Source organism: Panthera onca, chromosome A3, assembly GCF_046562875.1.
Source record: "Panthera onca isolate mPanOnc1 chromosome A3, mPanOnc1 haplotype 2, whole genome shotgun sequence".
Taxonomy (NCBI): Eukaryota; Metazoa; Chordata; class Mammalia; order Carnivora; family Felidae; genus Panthera; species Panthera onca.
In genome coordinates, this window is record NC_138341.1 from 131,656,025 (window position 1) to 131,673,711 (window position 17,687).

Here is a 17,687-nt window from a genome sequence, read left to right on the forward strand (position 1 = left end):
AAGGTTATTGTCTGGGCAAGCTCTGTGGGCATGAGTGGGCTTGGGAACACCTTGGTGTGGGTTGATGACTTTCTGCACTCTTGTAAATGACCTTTGTCTTTTCAAGTATAACGATTTTATATGCACTCTTTAATTGGTTTGGCGTGACAAGTTAAATATTTTAAGCAGTTAATCATTTATTCATTTTAAATAACAAGGTTTGGTTTTGAATGGAGAAAACTAACGAAGAAAATTGACGTGGACTCTCAATCTACTGCTTAGAGAAGGTCCACTGGTATGTAAACAAGCAAATAAACAATAAAAAATACACGCTTGTGGTTAGAGACTTCACACTGTGCAAGACATGTATAGAATAAAAAGTAGACCTTCCCCTATGTGCTTTTCTGGATCCTACCTCAAAAAGAAACAATTGTAACCAACTTCTCATGGATTGTTCCAGAAAATTTTTCTATGCTGGTAGGGATAAATTTACTAGCAAAATATACATCCTCTTAAAACTTTTTTGAACACGTACATACACACGTACACACACGGCGGAAGTTTCTCCCACAGCCCTTGCTGTGGTACTTAGATCGTTTGTACGTAGATATTTACTTGCTTGACTACGTGGTGAACATCTTTCTCTCCTCTACCTGACTCTCCCTGCGTGTCCACCATTGCAATCCCCAATATCTGGCACCCAGCAGGCCTTAGTACGTATTCGCTGAGTGAATGCTTGAGCTGGAGCATGCCTGTCTGACCGCAGCCACTACGTTTTTATTAATGCTCCTTGACAGAAACAGAATTCTTATACCATTAGTGAAGCTCCTTCAAACTCATATTTAATGAGTATTTGTAGATTTAGAGAAATTGATTGTGTTCAAAGAGTTTGCACGTTGCGATCCTTAGGCAAATCTGCTGAAGCAGTTATTTAAAATTTTTTTTTAATGTTTGTTCATTTTTAAAAGACACAGAGAGACAGAGCACAAGCAGGGGTGGGGTGGAGAGAAAGAGGGACACAGAATCCAAAGCAGGCTCCAGGCTCCGAGCTGTCAGCACAGAGCCCGACGTGGGGCTCGAACTCACGAGCCGCGAGATCGTGACCTGAGCTGGAGTCGGATGCTTCACCGACTGAGCCACCCGGGCGCCCCATGAAGCAGTTATTTTAAATCCTATTCTTCAAACGAGGGAACAGAGATGGAAGTCAGAGCGAAACTAGAGATTAACATTTTAATATCAGGAGAAAGCTCCAGGCCTCTTCATATTCCTAACCATCTTCCTTTCTGACCACCCCCAGAGTCAGAATGCTGCGAACGTTTACATTTGGCTCTAAGTACCAAATATTTCTGCAGAGTCCGTTAGGCCACACAGATACCTTTCATTGGGGTCTCCCCAGCCCCGCAGTTAAGGGAAACAGCAGAAGACTCTAAATAACAAAAAACCGAACAGAAAACCCCTCCAACACAAAAGAAACTTATTATTAGTGCAGAAACAAGGCAGCAAGTCTCCTGAAAAGGCCTGGGCGGCTCAGACTCCAAACACAGGAAGTAGGTTGTAAGTGGCAAAACGAATAAAACAACTTTTGGAGGGGAGCGAAGGGGGTGGAAACATGGACAGGATCTGCTCTCTATTTAGATGTCACCTTTCAAAGGGGGGAGCCTGTAGGGTGAAAATGTCCACCCGGCGGCCCCATTTTTCAAGAAGAAACAGCTAATGCACACCCCAGTAAATAAACGCAAAGTCAGGCAAGAACACACTTTAAGTGAGTTTTATGGCGTGTACATTGTATCTCAATTAAGCTGTTTAAAAGAAGGAGAGAGAGCCACACTAACGTTTTCTTTTGCCCGCAGTCAGCTAGTACAGATTCTGGGGTGTGTGTGTGTGTGTGTGTGTGTGTGTGTGTGTAAAAATGAGGTCGGTGAATCCAAAGCATACCAGGATGTGCGAGATTCAAAGGCGACCGGTTAATATCATGTAGAAAACATGTGTGCCGAGCCGGGGAGGTGAAAACAGGTCTCTGGGGACCGGGGTCTCCTGAGAGGTAAAAGCGGATGAAAAAGATGGGCGCTGTGTTTTGCAGGTGTGACTGTGCCTTCCTCGAGGCCCTGGAGGAGAGCGGGCGGCCCCCCTCCTGTCGCTTGGCCTGTCCATTCTGTGCGGCCCCGAGGGGCCGTCCTCTTCCTTCTCCCGGGAGTCAGAGCTCTACGGAGGCAAAGCGAGAGGGGAATTAATTCCAAAAGAAACAATAGGTGGATATAGTGAGAGGGAGGGGGACACGGAGAGAGAAAGAAGACATTAATTTTCAGGATGGAATGAAGTTGGCTGTGTTTTCATTAAAACATGAAAATGAACACTTGCAGCCACTGTAAACTAACAGCGATGCCTTAAGAAGAACCAGCTGCTGGGGTTGGACGAGGGGTGGGGGGAGGCCCCCGGGGGATTGGGGACGGGGACAGGGTGGGCAGGGGACTTGCTTTCTGAAAGCAGGGAGTAGGGTTTGCAGCTCCAGCTGGTCTGGTGGGTGGCTGGCCCCCCCCCCCCCTCACAGAGGTCAGGACCCGGGGGTCCGGACAGGAGGTGACTGCCAGCCCCGAGCGACCCCACCCGCACCCCGCATTAGCACCTCACCCTGAGAAGAAGGCGAATAAAACAAACAAGCAAAGCTCCCAGTTGCAAACAACAAAAGGAAGCAAAACAAAACAAATCAAAAGTCTTAGTCCAAAAGAAAAAGCAGATGAGGTATTTTTCTGAGAATGACCTGAGCCAGTGCCCCATATTATCTCTTGATCGTGGGTTGAAAAATGCCAATAAAATGTATCTGTTGTGCCAGGCCGGACAGTGGTCACTGAGGGAGGGAACAGTGACCAGGATGGGCACGAAGGCCTTTGGGGGGGCGGTGCTGATTACCCAACACAACACTTCGGGATATCCATGAGGCTGGATACTTCCATTGTGTCTGCTATTTTGTGTATGTGCAATATTTTAATAACATTTAAAAATAAAGCCAATGCGGGGGCGCCTGGGTGGCTCAGTCAGTTGAGCGTCAGGCTTCGGCTCAGGTCATGATCTCCGTTTGTGGGTTCGAGCCCCAGGTCGGGTTCTGTGCTGGCTCTGTCCAGCTCAGAGCCTGGAGCCTGCTTCAGATTCTGTCTCTCCCTCTCTTTCTGCCCCTCCCCCGCTCGTGCTCTGTCTGCCTCTCTCTCTCAAAAATAAAAGAAAAGCATTAAAAAAAAAATAAATAAATAAAGCCAATATGGGGGCGCCCGGTTTAAGTATCTGACTCTTGATTTCGGCTCAGGTCGTGATCTCACGGTTCATGAGTTCGAGCCCCATGTCAGGCTCTGCACTGACAGTGCTGAACCCACTTAGGATTCTTTCTCTCTCTGTCTGTCTCTCTCTCTCTGTCCCTCTCCCACTCATGCTCTGTTTCTCTCTCTTGAAATAAATAATTAATCTTAAAAGAAAATAAAGCCAATATGCATCTCCCTGTTCCTACTTCCTCATTAATGTCAAATTCAAGGTGGCCAAAGAGGACTTGGGTTATTCTCTCACCGTCCCTTCTCTCCTGAGCCATGGTAGCCTCTAGCCAGCTACTCACACCAACGTCAGGGTCATCCTGGATTCTTCTTTCTCTACGCCCTTGCAGGCCCTTTGCACCTGCTGCTCCCTTTCTGGAATGTCCCCCCCTCTCCAGTTGTCCCATGCTGTGTTCCCTCCTTTGTGGAGGTCTCTGCTTAGTGAGGTCTTCTGCGGCATCTCTCTTTAAAATTGTGGGCACCTGGGTGGCTCAGTTGGTAAAGCATCCGACATCAGCTCAGGTCATGATCTCGCAGTTCATGAGTTCAAGCCCCACGTCGGGTCCCCTGCTCATTCTCCCTCTCTATCTCTTTCAAAATAAATAAACTTCAAAAATGAAATAAAATAAAATAGTGCCCCCCACAATGTGCTCCGGCCCCAGTTCTTCCTATCTCTTTTCTCCACTTATTATTCTCCTAAGCACGTATGTCTCCTGGGACACGCGTCTATTTATGTATTCATTGATGGCCCCCTCCCACTACAGTGTAAGTTCTGTGAGTTCTGTGATCGGGATTTTTTCCTCTTTTTCTCACGGCTGGGTCCTCACTGCTCAGTGCCTGGCAGATTGTAAGCATTTATAGATTATTAATGAATTAATAATTAAAGGAATGCACTAATGATGGCATTCATCATTGAATAGCACGTGCTAAGAATTTAAGCCCTTGCTGAGTGAATGAAAGCTAATCAGTAGACGTTTACCAAAGTCATGAAACGAACGAACAAACATGGATAGAGTTTCCCTTGTGGGTCTGGAACCAATCTTCCCCGATCTACAGAAGTGAGCGTAACAGACAAGATCTTTGCCCACCTGGAGCTCGTGGTCTACTTGGGAAAAGCCACCGATCCGACAATCACGGAAACATCTCATCACAAACTCGGTACCGCTGGGAAGGAAACACAGAGAACACTCTGAGAAGCTGGTTCCACTAGAGAGAACCCAGAGTGCTTCTCAGAGGTGGTGACCTTTGAGCTGAAATAAGAAGGTAGAGGTGAACACCGGAAGGGAGCGATGGGGGTGCTGGGGAGAACACTTGCAGCAGAAAAAACCTCCAATGCAAAGGCCCTGAGCCTTTGGATTAATCATTTATATCTTCCTCTTTCCAAGATCCTAGGGAGCCCCGGTATTTGGTTTCTGATATTTACTGTTAAGTGCAGCGGTAGCTGCCAATAGAATATGGACGACGGTGTTGATTCTTTGCCTAATGGAGATGGGAAGCACGTCCAAATTCAGGATTCTCATTCAATCTGGGAGAGCTCAGAGCTTATGCAATGTGTGGTTGGATTTTTACATCGTCCTAGTGTGTTTTCTTCCCTTTCCAATCCTTTGACACTGGCTAGTCACTTAAAATTTAGAACTCACCCTGGGTTGTGGACGATTTCCTGGAAGACAGCTGCTTGAGCGTCCCCCTGTGTGTCTCTGAAATAAACATCCCCTTTGGAGGAAGGCTTTCTTTAGTGCCTTCCTGCTCAGCGTCTTTTTTGCAATTTACATTCCTGTTTTGTATGACTTCTCAGAAGAAATCTTGAAGAATAATCACTAAAATAACAGCCAAAGGTTATTACGTACTTCACCGCATTGCCAGCCCTGGGAGCTAGGTGCTATTATTATCCTACATTCACCGAAGAGGACCTGAGGCTTGGGAAGTTAGGTCATGTGTCCCACATCAGCCAGTAACTAACAAATGGCAGAGCCGGCTGTTATATCCAGGAAGGGCTGACTCAAGAGCCCGTGTTCTTAATCAGCGAGCCACAAGGTCTCCTTGACCCTAAATTTGAAAGTCTCCTCTTAACCTCAAGTTCCCCAAGGCATTGAACACAAAGTTCTAATTCATACAGTCCATGTGCAGACCGTTGCGATGGTATTTTTCTCTTACAAAGGCACCCGATTCTGGCTGACTTATGCTGAAAACAATTTAATGGGCCGATATTGAGAAACTCACAGATGGGGAATTGAGAACTAAGCAAGAAAGAGAGAAGCAGAGAAGGAGGGAGGGAAGAACTAAAACAGACCCATGTGTCTAGGGAGCGAGGCTCCTCAAGGACTTTCTTCTGGAGCAGGGAAGCGGCAATGTGCTTTCTGCCCTGCGTCCCTCTGGCAGAGAGTCACCAGCCCCATATCTAGAGTTTGATGCTTTGTCTTGACCATGGGTTCATCCCTTGGCCAGGGGAGGGGCCAGGTGCCTTGACTGACAGTCCCACTGGAGTGGCTCACAATAAAGTGGGTGACCCCCAAAGGAAAACCAGGGTGCTGTAACCCAAAGAATGGGGAGTGGATGTCAAGCCCCTTGAAAACAGCTGACACCCTCTCTCCCCTCCTCTTGCTCAACCTCCCAGAGAAAGGTTGGAAGTAAGAACTCCATTCAGTCTTGATTTGGCTCTTTGCTCCCACTTGCAACGGCTCATCCTTAAACAGTCCCTAGCGAAGCGCCGGGCACATAGGAGGTGCTTCGCAAGTGAATATGGGATAAATAAGTGAACGGGAAAGAGAAAACACATCCCTAGTGCTGAATTATTGCTCCCGCCGATAAACGCGACACTGCACCTCACTAAAAGTAGCCTCCCTGTGATGGGCCTTTTGAGGAGGTCCAAAAGACGGCATCTTGCCTGCTGGAGTTATTAACCAGTTGAAAACTAAGACAAAGGGATATGCAAGTTGTCCTAGTCCATTGGCGCTGCTACAACAAAACACCGTAGACTGGGTGGCTTATAGACAACAGAACTTTCCTTCTCGTGGTCCTGGAGACTGGCAGTGGGAGATCAGGTGCCCTCATGGTCAGGTGAGGACCCCTCCCAGGTTGCTGACTTCTCCATGTGTCCCCACTGGGCGGGAGAGGTGAGGGAGCTCTCTGGGTCTCTTGTCTAAGGACATTAATTCCATTCTTGGGGATTCTATCTTTGCAACCAGATTACTTTACTATCAAAATGGAAACCAGTTTCCAACAGATGAGTTCTGGGGGGATACAGTCCACAGCACAGATAGGAGCCAAAATGTCACCTTTATTGTTGATAGGTCCAGATAGCTATAGGTCTGGGGCTTCTGAACCTCAGTGGATCTCCCAGCACAGGAGAACGTGAGTTTCAAGAACAACCCACTCTTCCACGAGGACACAAGGAACTCCTGCCGGATAAATCACTCCTCCCTCCCTGGAGTCGAGAGGATAAAGGGCACAGAGAGGCCAGGAGTTTTAGGAGCTGAGCTCTCTCCCCATGGAGACATAACATCCAAACACCTGGATTTGAAAACCAGAAAATTTTGTCAAAAGGCTGCGAGGTTCTCTTAAAATAGAAATGTTAAGAGCCCCAGAAAGGCCATAATTGCTATTATCATCCACTCGGTGACAGCCAGAGGCCGGTTGCCTGATGCTGGGACCAACCTGCCCACCAGGCTGGAGAACAGCTGCTATGCTATGAGGGAGGGCTGATCCTCCTGAGTTTGAACTTTCGTGCTGCCCCTTCGTAGTTGTGTGAACTGAGGCTTGTTAATGCTTCTGGATCTTGTTTCTGTAACTATAAAATTAGGATGACAATAGATTCCATTCCCTAGATTTGTTGGTGAAGATCCCTTGAGATAATGCATTTTAAGTATACAGGCTGGTTTCTGGCGCATAGTAAGCTCTTAGTAAGCTCTTACTACATGTTGGTTAACGCCGTTCTCATGGTTTTTGTCATCGGCGGTGATGGTTAGGGTTCCTGTGCTGCAGAGCAGATCTATGCGTTAACCTCTGGTTGTCTGTTTGCTAATGGGTAGTAGAAAGAGCCCTGGGAGAGGAGCCCGGAGGCCCAAGTTCAAACCGAAGTTCTGGTCCTTTCTAGCTGCCTGATAAGTGACAAACTCACTAAACCTCTCTGAGCCTCAGTTTCCTTATCAGTGATGGGTGACAAAGAATAACAGAAAAGCTTCCTTTGAACTTGGAACGTGAATTCTTCTTTCCTTCTTCCTGGAACAGTCCTTCCTTCGCCCCTTAACAAGTTCGGGCAGGGAGCTCGGTTCCAGTGCTCGAGTGGAGGGCACCCCCACCCCCACCCCACTGCACGTTTTCGATTTGCTCCACACACTGTGATGAACGAGTGCCCTGTCTGCCAGACGCCGTTCTAGAGTCAGGGGTGACGTATAAGCAAAACGCGGTCTCGGGCTTTCCGGAGTTGGGGGAAAAGTCGTGGGAGTCTTGTCTGTGTTACGTTCCCTGGGGTGGGTGGCCCTTTCTCCCATTCGGATCTGCTCCTGGTAGTGGACATAATCCACATGATCCAGACATGGACACACACACACACGCGCACACACACACACACACGCACACACACACACACACACACACACACACACACACACAGCTTCTCCCTGGACCAGGGGCCTTCTACATCCACTTGCTGGATTCCAGCTGATAATACACTGAATTTCCCCAACACGCTTCTCCTGGCTCCCGGGCTCCTCTTCACCCCAGAGTGAGATTATGCAGAAGCATTAACAAGCCTCTTTCTTGGAGCTGTCTCTGGGCTATGACGATGTTAGAGGAGCACCAAGGTTCTGACTCAATTTACCAAGGGACGTCCTTTCTCACTGCTCCTGCCTGGGGCACCCTCGGAAAGCTTCACTGTGAAGGCGTCTGGAGCACCAAACTCGGACAGTATGTGGCTGGACGCCCCCACACTGCCGCTTAGTGTGGCCTTGGGCAAGCAACTCTCTTTAGGCCTCAGGCCCTCAGTTGCCTCGTCTGCGAAACGGGGATGATGCGGTTGACTCCCTAAGATGATCGTGAACTTCGTGAACGGAGATGGTGTATGGGAAACATTTAGGGTCATGCTTGGGGCATAATTGCTCAATCTACATGAGCTGCTATTGCTTTGAGGATGTTTGTCATTATGGTCACAGGGGAAAAGGACCAACACCTTTCGATAAGAATACACGACTGATAGCATATATGGCCTGAACTGTTGCTCTGCCCCTCCCCACCACGGCTGACTCCCATTCATTCTGGCTGAAATGTCATCTTCTGAGAGAAGCCTGCCCTTTGAAGCAGTGATTCTCTACCCTGACCGCACACTGGAAGCAGCTGGGGGACTTCAACAGCTACCTCTGAGGTTCCACCCTCAGAGGCTGTGATTTAACTAGATCCTTCCAGGGCACAGAGATTTAAAAGTGCTCCCCAGGAAACTCTAGCGTTCAGCCAAGGTTGAGAATCACTGGTTTTTGAGGCGATGAAGCAGGGTGACTCAAAATGCGGACCCACAGCCAGACTGCTGGTTCGGCAACTCGTTAGCGAGGTGACTTTGGGCAAGTCGTCAAAACTCAGCGCCTCAGTTTCCTCATCTATAAAATGGGTGTAATGATAATAAGAGACCCCTACCTCGTAGTGTCACAAAGATCATGTGAATTCGTATGCGGGCCACCCGGGTGACTCAGTTGGTTGAGAGTCCAACTTCGGCTCAGGTTATGATCTCACGTTTCAGCCCTGCATCGGGCTCTCTGCTGTCCGCACGGAGCCTGCTTGGGATTCTCTCTCTCCCTCCCTCTCTCTCTCTCTCTCTGTCTCTGCCCCTCCCCCACGTGTGCTCTGCCTTTCTCAAAAATAAGTAAACATTTAAAAAATTGAATTAGCCTGTGATATCCTTAGTACAGTGCCTGACTCATAATAAGACCTTTAGTTATAATTCCTTTTTAAGTTAGAAACAATATATTTTGGTAAAATATATATCACATAAAACTGACCATTTGAGCGATTAAGTGTACCATTCAGTGGCATTCGGTATATTTCCAATGTTGTGCATGGGAAATATCAGTTTCCACTGTCAGCTTCCAAAACTTGATCATCCCAAACACATAGACCCATTAAATCATTGCCCATTCATTCCTCCTCCCAGCCTCTGGTAACCTCTGTGGTACTGTCTCTATGGATTGTCCCAGTCTAGGTACTTGATATAAAGTGGAGTCATACGGTATTTTCTTTTTTTCTGTGACCCCTTACTCACTTACCATAATGTTTTCAAGTTTCTAACTGGTTTAAGAAAAATCAAAAGAAGAATAATAGTTCATGAAATGTAAAAATGACATGAAATTCAAATCGCATTGTGTGCGACTACTTCCGTCGGCACACAGCCAAGCTCTTGACTTTTACACGTTGTCTATGGTTGTATTTGCACGATAAAGGCGAAGTTGAGAAGTTGCATCAAGGACTGCATAGCCTGGGAAAGCCGAAAATATTCACCGTCTGGCCTGTTTCTACGTAAAGGAAAGGTTTGCCAAATCCTGCACTAGACCCTGAGTTTAGGAACAATCATCCTGTTGTCTTTACAATACCGGCCGTGGAATTTGTTTGCCTGTTCTCCCACACTAACTCCAGACACAAAAATAAATTTGGGATGGATCACAGAACTGCAGATAAAAGCTGGAACGAGAAATCTTCTAGAAAACCGAGAAGAAGATCCTGGTAAACTTAGGTTACACAAAGATTTCTTAGGACACACAAAGCACTAAATGTAAAATAAGTCAATTGGACAACATTACCCTTTAAAATTTCTGCACATCCTAAGATACTATTGAGAAAATGGACAAGTCACAGATGATTGGGAGAAAAATGTTGCTCTCCATATATGTGATAAAGAAGTCGTATAAAGAATATATAGAGAACTTCCACAGATAGTAATGGAAACACAAACACACGCATTTTTAAAACGGGCGAAAGACTCGGTTCACCGAAGATGTAGAAATGGCTAATGAGTACATGAAAAGGTGCTTGACATCATAGAAACAACCCAAATGGCATCAACAAAACAGATTAAAAAAAAATTTTTTTTTTATTTTTGAGAGAGAGAGAGAGAGAGAGAGACAGAGAACAAGTGGGGGAGGGGCAGAGGGAGAGGGAGACACAGAATCTGAAGCAGGCTCCAGGCTCTGAGCTGTCAGCACAGAGCCTGACTCGGGGCTCGAACTCAAGAGCTGTGAGATCATGATCTGAGCCGAAATTGGATGCTTAACCAACTGAGCCACCTAGGTGCCCCCAAAACAGATTTTTCAAAAAGTTTTATTTATTTTGAGAAAAGAGAGAGAGAGAGAGAGAGACAGAGTAAGAGCAGGGGAGAGGCAGAGAGAGAAGATTCCAAGCAGGAGCAGAGCCTGGCACGGGGCTTGAACTCATGAACTGTGAGATCATGACCTAAGCCAAGAACAAGAGTCAGATTTCAGTCAGCTTAACTGACTGAGCCACCCAGGCATCTCCAAAACTTTTTTTTTTAAAGTTCATTTATTTATTTTGAGAGAGGGTAGGAGGAGAGGCAGAGAGGAGAGGGAGAGAGAGAATCCCAAGCAGGCTGCATGCTGTCAGTATAGAGCCCGATGCTTGGCTTGAACCCATGAACCGTGAGATCGTGACCTGAGCCGAAATGAAGACTTGGGCACTCAACTAACTGAGCCACCCAGGCAGCCCAAAACAGATTTTTAATGGGAATGCAAGCTGGTGCAGCCACTCTGGAGAACAGTATAGCGATTCCTCAAAAAACTAAAAATAGAACTTCCCTATGACCCAGCAATTGCCCTACTAGGCATTTATCCACGGGATACAGGGGTGCTGTTTCGAAGGGACACCCCCATGTTTATAGCAGCACGATCAACAATAGCCAAAGCGTGGAAAGAGCTCAAATGTCCATCGACAGATGAATGGGTAAAGAAGATGTGGTGTGTATATACAATGGAGTATTACTCGGCAATCAAAAAGAAGGAAATCTTGCCATTGGCAACTACGTGGATGGAACTGAAGGGTATTAGGCTAAGTGAAATTAGTCAGTCAGAGAATGACAAAAATCATATGACTTCACTCATATGAGGACTCTAAGAGACAAAACAGATCAACATAAGGGAAGGGAAACAAAAATAATATAAAAACAGGGAGGGGGACAAAACAGAAGAGACTCATAAATATGGAGAACAGACTGAGGGTTACTGGAGGGATTGTGGGAGGGGGGATGGGCTCAATGGGTCAGGGGCACTGAGGAATCTACTCCTGAAACCATTGTTGCACTAGATGCTAACTAATTTTGATGTAAATTTAAAAAAAGAAAAAAGAAAACAAGTTAAAAACAAAGAAAGAAAAAAAAAAGAACTATAAAAAAATCCAGATTTTTAAAAATCTCACAACTGTACAACGTGGAAGAAAGCAGATGCAAAGGAACACATGCTGTGTGGTGCCCTTTGGATGAGGTTCTAGAAAAAAAGGAATCTATAAGGACAGGAAGTAGATCAGTAGTTGCCTTGGGAGCCGGTGGAAAGGTGATGGTGCTTCCTATTGCCTAGAACAGGGCAGGGGGAACTTTCTGGGATAATGAAAACATTCCATAATTTCTCTGGGGTGGATGTCAATTACAATACAGTTGCCAAAACCCAGAACTAAACCCTTAAGATCTCGGCCTTGTATCGGATGTAGATTACGTTGCCTGGCTTTGAAAGGTGGGAAAAGGTCCCTTCATAGATGGATCAGTTCTGGGTGTCAGGCTCTCCTGCCCTTGACGAGCCCGGCGGCTTTGCAAAGGAAAAGGAGACACCGTGGTGCCCCGAAGTCTGTGGGCTGCAAATGACCCAACAACTCATTTCCTGTTTTAACTGGAGCTGTCCCATGAAGGAAATAACAGCCATCACTCCTCCTCAGAGCCCTGAAACTTGGGAGTCTGGAAAGCTGTTTCCTGGCTGCACCCTCCCGTCAGCTGGGAACGGCTTCCACCTGCTCCTCATGGAAGCCGCTGGGGGCTGGGGCCCAGCACTAGCCCATTTGGCCAGAAGCCCGCTCCCCCCAGCAGGCTGCATAGACCCGCCTGAGTGAGCACACTGGTTCCCACCCGAAGGAGAGGTGGAGAAGCAGAGGACGAGGCCGCCTCTAGTTTTCTTCTCAAGGGGGCAAGTGAAACAGAGTTCCTCCGTGAGGCAAGTTGTTAAGACCCTTGGGTTCCTTCCATCCGCGGTCAGAGTCTGAATCTTTCCTTGTCGTGTGAGTTTCCTAGGGCTGCTGTTAACAAATTCCCTCACAATGAGCGCCTTAATTAATACACATTTATTACCGTACAGGTCCGGAGGTCAGGTGTCCCACACAGACCACGTCGGCTAAGACCGAGCTGTCGGTAGGGCCGCGTTCCTCCCGGAGGTTCCAGGGGACAGTCCCTCACCTGGACGTTTCCAGTGCTGGAAGCTGCCTACGTTCTTTGGCTCATGGCCCCTTCCCCATCTTCAACCTATTTTCTTCCAGCCACAGTCCCCCCGCCTGTCTCCCTCTCCCACTTCCAAGGACCCTTGCGATGACCTTGGGTCCACCTGGGTGATCCAGGATAATCTCTCTACTTTAAACTCAGCTGACGAGCGGGGCGCCTGGGTGGCTCAGTCGCTTGAGCATCCGACTTCGGCTCAGATCATGATCTTGAGGTCCATGAGTTCGAGCCCTGCGTGGGGCTCTGTGCTGACGGCTCGGAGCCTAGAGCCTGCTTCGGGATCTGTGTCTCCCTCTCTCTCTGCCCCTCTCCTGCTCACACTCTGTTTCTGTCTCGCTCTCAAAAATAAATAAACATTAAAATCAGCTGCCGAGCAAGCTTAGTTCTATCGGCGACCTCAATTCCCCTTGCCATTCAAAGTGACAGATTCACAGGCTCTAGGGTTTGGAGACAGGCCTCCTCCGGGAGCCATTATTCAGCCAATTACTCTCTGTGATGTTCTAGCCCAACGTTAACTCACAACCTTCTCAATCGCTTAAAATGGACCTGGAGTGATAGTCTGGCTCTGAGATTTGTAAGTGGTAAGGCTAATGATAGCCACAACAGCAACAGCAATGACGCAGACTACACATTGGGAATATGATATAAAGCAGGCATGGGGGTCACCTGGTCTCATTTGATCCTTCTAGGACCCCTAGGGAAGGAGATATCATTACCCCCATTATCGATGGGGAAACTGAGGCCTAGGCACTATAAATAACCAGCACAAGATTGCTCAGCTTTTAACGGCAGATCTAAGATTGGGACCCTAGTTTGTCTGACTTTTAGAGTCCCTGCTCTGAATAGCAAATGTCTTAATAACAAACCTCTGCTACATCTCCACGTCATCTTTTCTCTGAGCAGAGATTGTAGATGAGGATTGAAGATAATGTCTGTCTAATGCTTAGTCCATAAGAGAACTCCAAACATGGAACTTTTATAGGTAGCTCAAAGATAGTCTTGTTGTCTCTCTATGCTTTCTCCTGATCCTTCCATCCATCCTTCCATCCATCCATCCATCCATCCATCCATCCATCTAAGGCTTGCTTTAAAGTAGATACAATATGGTATAACAGTTAGGCATGACATTCAGCTACCTGGGTTCAACTGGTAGTTTTAGTTGCTTCTATTGGGCTCACATCACCTCTGTAAGCCTCAGATTCTTTCCCATTTGTAAAAATTGGCACGCAATTATACCTACCTTATCAAGCTGTTGGGAGCATCAGAACAATCATGGATGCACACAACGCATGGTCAACTACCATGACTGAGCCACGCCTGTGTGTCCATTACTGAAGCAGGTAGTGTGAGTGAAGGAATTGTGACTTATGTTCACAAGGATCTCTAACGCACACACACACACACACACACACATTAATGACATAAAATGGGAAATTAGGGAGGGCTGTAAATTGAATGCTGAGACAGTGGAAACATGGTTCCAATTCGTGGTTAGGAAACCCATAAAGGACGAGGTCAGTGTGTACTCAGAGAGAGGAAGAGCTCACTAATAAAGAATGTAGGGTGAATCACGCAGACCATCAGTGCCTGCTGCCCTTGAAGATCCCCTTGACCGTTCTGCTGGGCTATTTTAGTCACCAGATGTGGTCTAGCCCAACACTTCTTCCACACAGCTGTCCACATATGACCTGTGCGATTGCACCATATCTGGCCCCAGCTTGTTTAGTATTCACTTTATATTTTTCTTTACATTAATCCACTACTTATGCTTAACTCCATTTATATAAAAAGGAAGCTTCATTATCACTCTATTAATGGGGGGGTGGACTTGCTTGCCACAGGTGGAAAGAAACACGATAAATACATGGCTATTAAAAGTATGACATAATTTGTCCGTACAGTTCTTAATGTTATTCTGTACCCCACGTGTGGTTGACACGTTGCTATGGAAACAGCTGAGGCTTCTGCACCTTTAGATGCCTGATGCCTAACCTCTCTGCTTCTTGGTTTCTCATCGTTGAGATGGGAGGTTAACACAAATAGTCACCATTGTTGAGTAATGACCGAGCCGAGCAGCGTGCACCCTGCAGATCGCCCCGTTCCCACAAAATTCCGATGTATTGCTACTTAAGTTGTATCTATGGGGAAATCGAGGCACAGAGAGGGGAAGGGACTTTGCCCAGTCACAAGGCTCATGCCCGGAAGGGCGGGAATGTGAGCCTCAGCCCGTCTGAATACAAACCCTTGACCAGGGCTCAGTACCGCCTCTGTGCTATCCTCCATTCACAGGGGCTGAGAGCTATCAAAGTAGCAAACGCTTAGGATGTACGGCGGGGAGGGGAGCCTGGGGGGCTCAGTCGGTTCAGCTTCCAACTTCGACTCAGGTCACGAGCTCATGGTTTGTGGGTTCCAGCCCCAAATCTGGTTCTCTGTTGGTCAGGGCAGAGCCCCTTCGGATCCTCTGTCTCTCTCTCCCTCTGTCCCTCCTGCGCTCACTCTCTCTCAAAAAGAAATAAACATTAAAAAAAAAAAAAGATGTACTGGGGAAAGGAGGGGAGGATATTTAATGGGCATTTAGCGTGGGCCAGATACCCTTCTAAACACTCTTTCTGTATTAACTCGCCTGGTCCTCATAGCAGACCTGGGATGGAGGTCTTATTATGGTTCCCATCTTTCAAATGAGAATGTTGAGGCACAGAGCCTTTAATTACCTTGCAACCAATGAATGGTGAATGTGGACCGGAACCCAAGGGGTCTGGCTCCGGAGCCCGTGTCCACACAACCTATAAAGCATCGTACGCCGACGGTGGTTTATGTCATCCCCCGTGATGGTTTCCAGGCTGCAACTGGACATACATCAGTGGCCTCAGCTCTTATCTTGGCCCCTGCCAAGCTGCACCTTGCTTTCTTTCCTGTTTAAGATGGAATGCAGATGACCTTGGCCTTCTATGAAATTAACCTCACGCCAAGAAAGTGCTCATTCGTTCAGTCCTGTGACATCATAGATGCCTGTCCCTGCCAGGCGCTGTGCCTGGAGTCCAGAAACAAGAAGGCAGTCATGTGTGGGGCTCAGATGGGTGAGCTGTGGTCATAAACACCTGAGATCTACGTCCAGCACCAGCATGCTCCAGCTGTGGGACTTCTGGTTCAAAACCTTCCGAGCATCTATTTCCTCATCTGTAAAATAAGATTATGATGACTACCCATACCTTTTTTTTTTTTTTTTTTTTTCCTGTAATTTAGTTTTCAGAGAGAACTTTTTGGGTGAGTGTTTACTTGATAATACCTCCTTGGACGCCTGGGTGGCTCGATCGCCAAGCATCTGACTTTGGCTCAGGTCGTGGTCTCACAGTTCATGAGTGCCAGCCCTGGATCAGGTGAGCTCGAGCCCCGCTTCTTTCTTCCTCTCTCTCTCTCTCCCTCTCCCCTTCTGCCCCTCCTGGGATTCTCTCTCCCTCCCTCTGCCCCTGGCTCATTTGCACCCTTTCTTTCTTTCAAAAAAACCAAAACCCAAAGCAAAAACCATCTTAACACATCTTATTCTGTTGAGTAGAGGAGTATCATGACCATTTTCGTACGTTTCTGTTTGTTTGCCGATTGTAAAAGTAACACAGGCCCACAATCCTGTCTTAGAACCTAAGGGCCAGAGGCATTTTGCATGTCAGGTTTTTTTTTTTTTTCATAGTTTAGAAGTGTTTTATTTATGCTGAATATCAAATCAACAGTTTAATACTTCTGAGAAATGTATGAATATTTACATCACCTGAGATCGTTAAAAGCCCTCATATACATTCAGAGGAGTCCAGATTTGCCATCAAATAAACTGTGGATTTTGTAGTTGTGGCTGAGGGATTATAAACAGGACTTTGCACATGTTTTAGTAGAAAACTTAGGAAAACACAGTGTGGTACCAAAAAGAAAATAATGATATTAACAAGAGATAACTGCTAAAATTTCCATGTGTCTCTCCTAATTCATTGAATTATTCAGCAATGTTTTCAAACACCTATTAGATGTTCCAGGCGAGTGATTCTTGATCAGGGGCAATTTTGTCACCCAAGGGACATTTGGCAATATCTGGAGACATTTTGGTTGTCATAACTGGGTGGGGAGAGGGATACCCCCAGCACCTAGTGAGTAGAGGTCAGGGATGCTGCAAAACATTCTATAATTCACAGGACAACCCCCACGACAGAGAATGATCCAGCCCCCGTGTCAGTAGGGCCATGACTGGGAAACCTTGGTCTGGGTTCTGGGCATATAGCAATAAACAAAACAATAAAAAATTAATCTGTTTAGTAAGGATTTATAAAATATATGTAATATATATACACACAGACAGATATGTGTTCTTAAAATGTGGTATTATTCAGTGTATAGTTTGTTACTTAACATTGCTTCACAAACATTTTACAATATTATCAAAAATTCTTCAAACACATGATTTTTATGCCCAGAATACATTCCTTCAGAAAGACATAAAATTTTTAGCCATGTCTTTATATTAAAGTGGATTCTTCCCGTCTTTTTTCTGTTATTTAAAACAATACCATGATGAATATCCTTACCTCTGCGTCTCTGATTATTCCATTAGATGCTAAGGCTTGAGGTTCATTCTAGAGGTGGGGGGACTGAATCAAAGGGTATACACTTTTAAATCATCCTCGATGTACCTGATGAAATTGCTTTGCAGAAAGGTTGTCCCCATTTTACTTGGTGTAAGAGTTTACATTTAAAAATCGGGAGTCTTATGGTATTAAATAACAAACAGAGCTGGTTTAAGCTCACAATAACACTTCTAGAAAATTCTAACTGGAAGAGGCCTTCAGAAAGAGGAGCATACAATATGTTGGGCTCAAATTCTACTCACCATTTGAAACTGAATGGATGGGGTGTATTTCCTCTCAATCAGTCCCATGGTACTCATTGCATTTTAATCCTCCCAG

The 17,687-nt window shown here is 46.4% G+C and overlaps 1 long non-coding RNA gene across 1 annotated transcript; it reads right to left on the reverse strand.

The window, feature by feature from the left end:
* Positions 1–1,234: 1,234 nt before the first annotated feature.
* LOC144615793 (uncharacterized) lies at positions 1,235–15,691 on the reverse strand. The gene is made up of 3 exons (XR_013554408.2): positions 15,453–15,691; positions 4,364–4,439; positions 1,235–2,181 (listed from the first exon to the last, which is right to left on the reverse strand). It is a non-coding gene; the product is annotated as an uncharacterized LOC144615793 (long non-coding RNA).
* Positions 15,692–17,687: the final 1,996 nt, after the last annotated feature.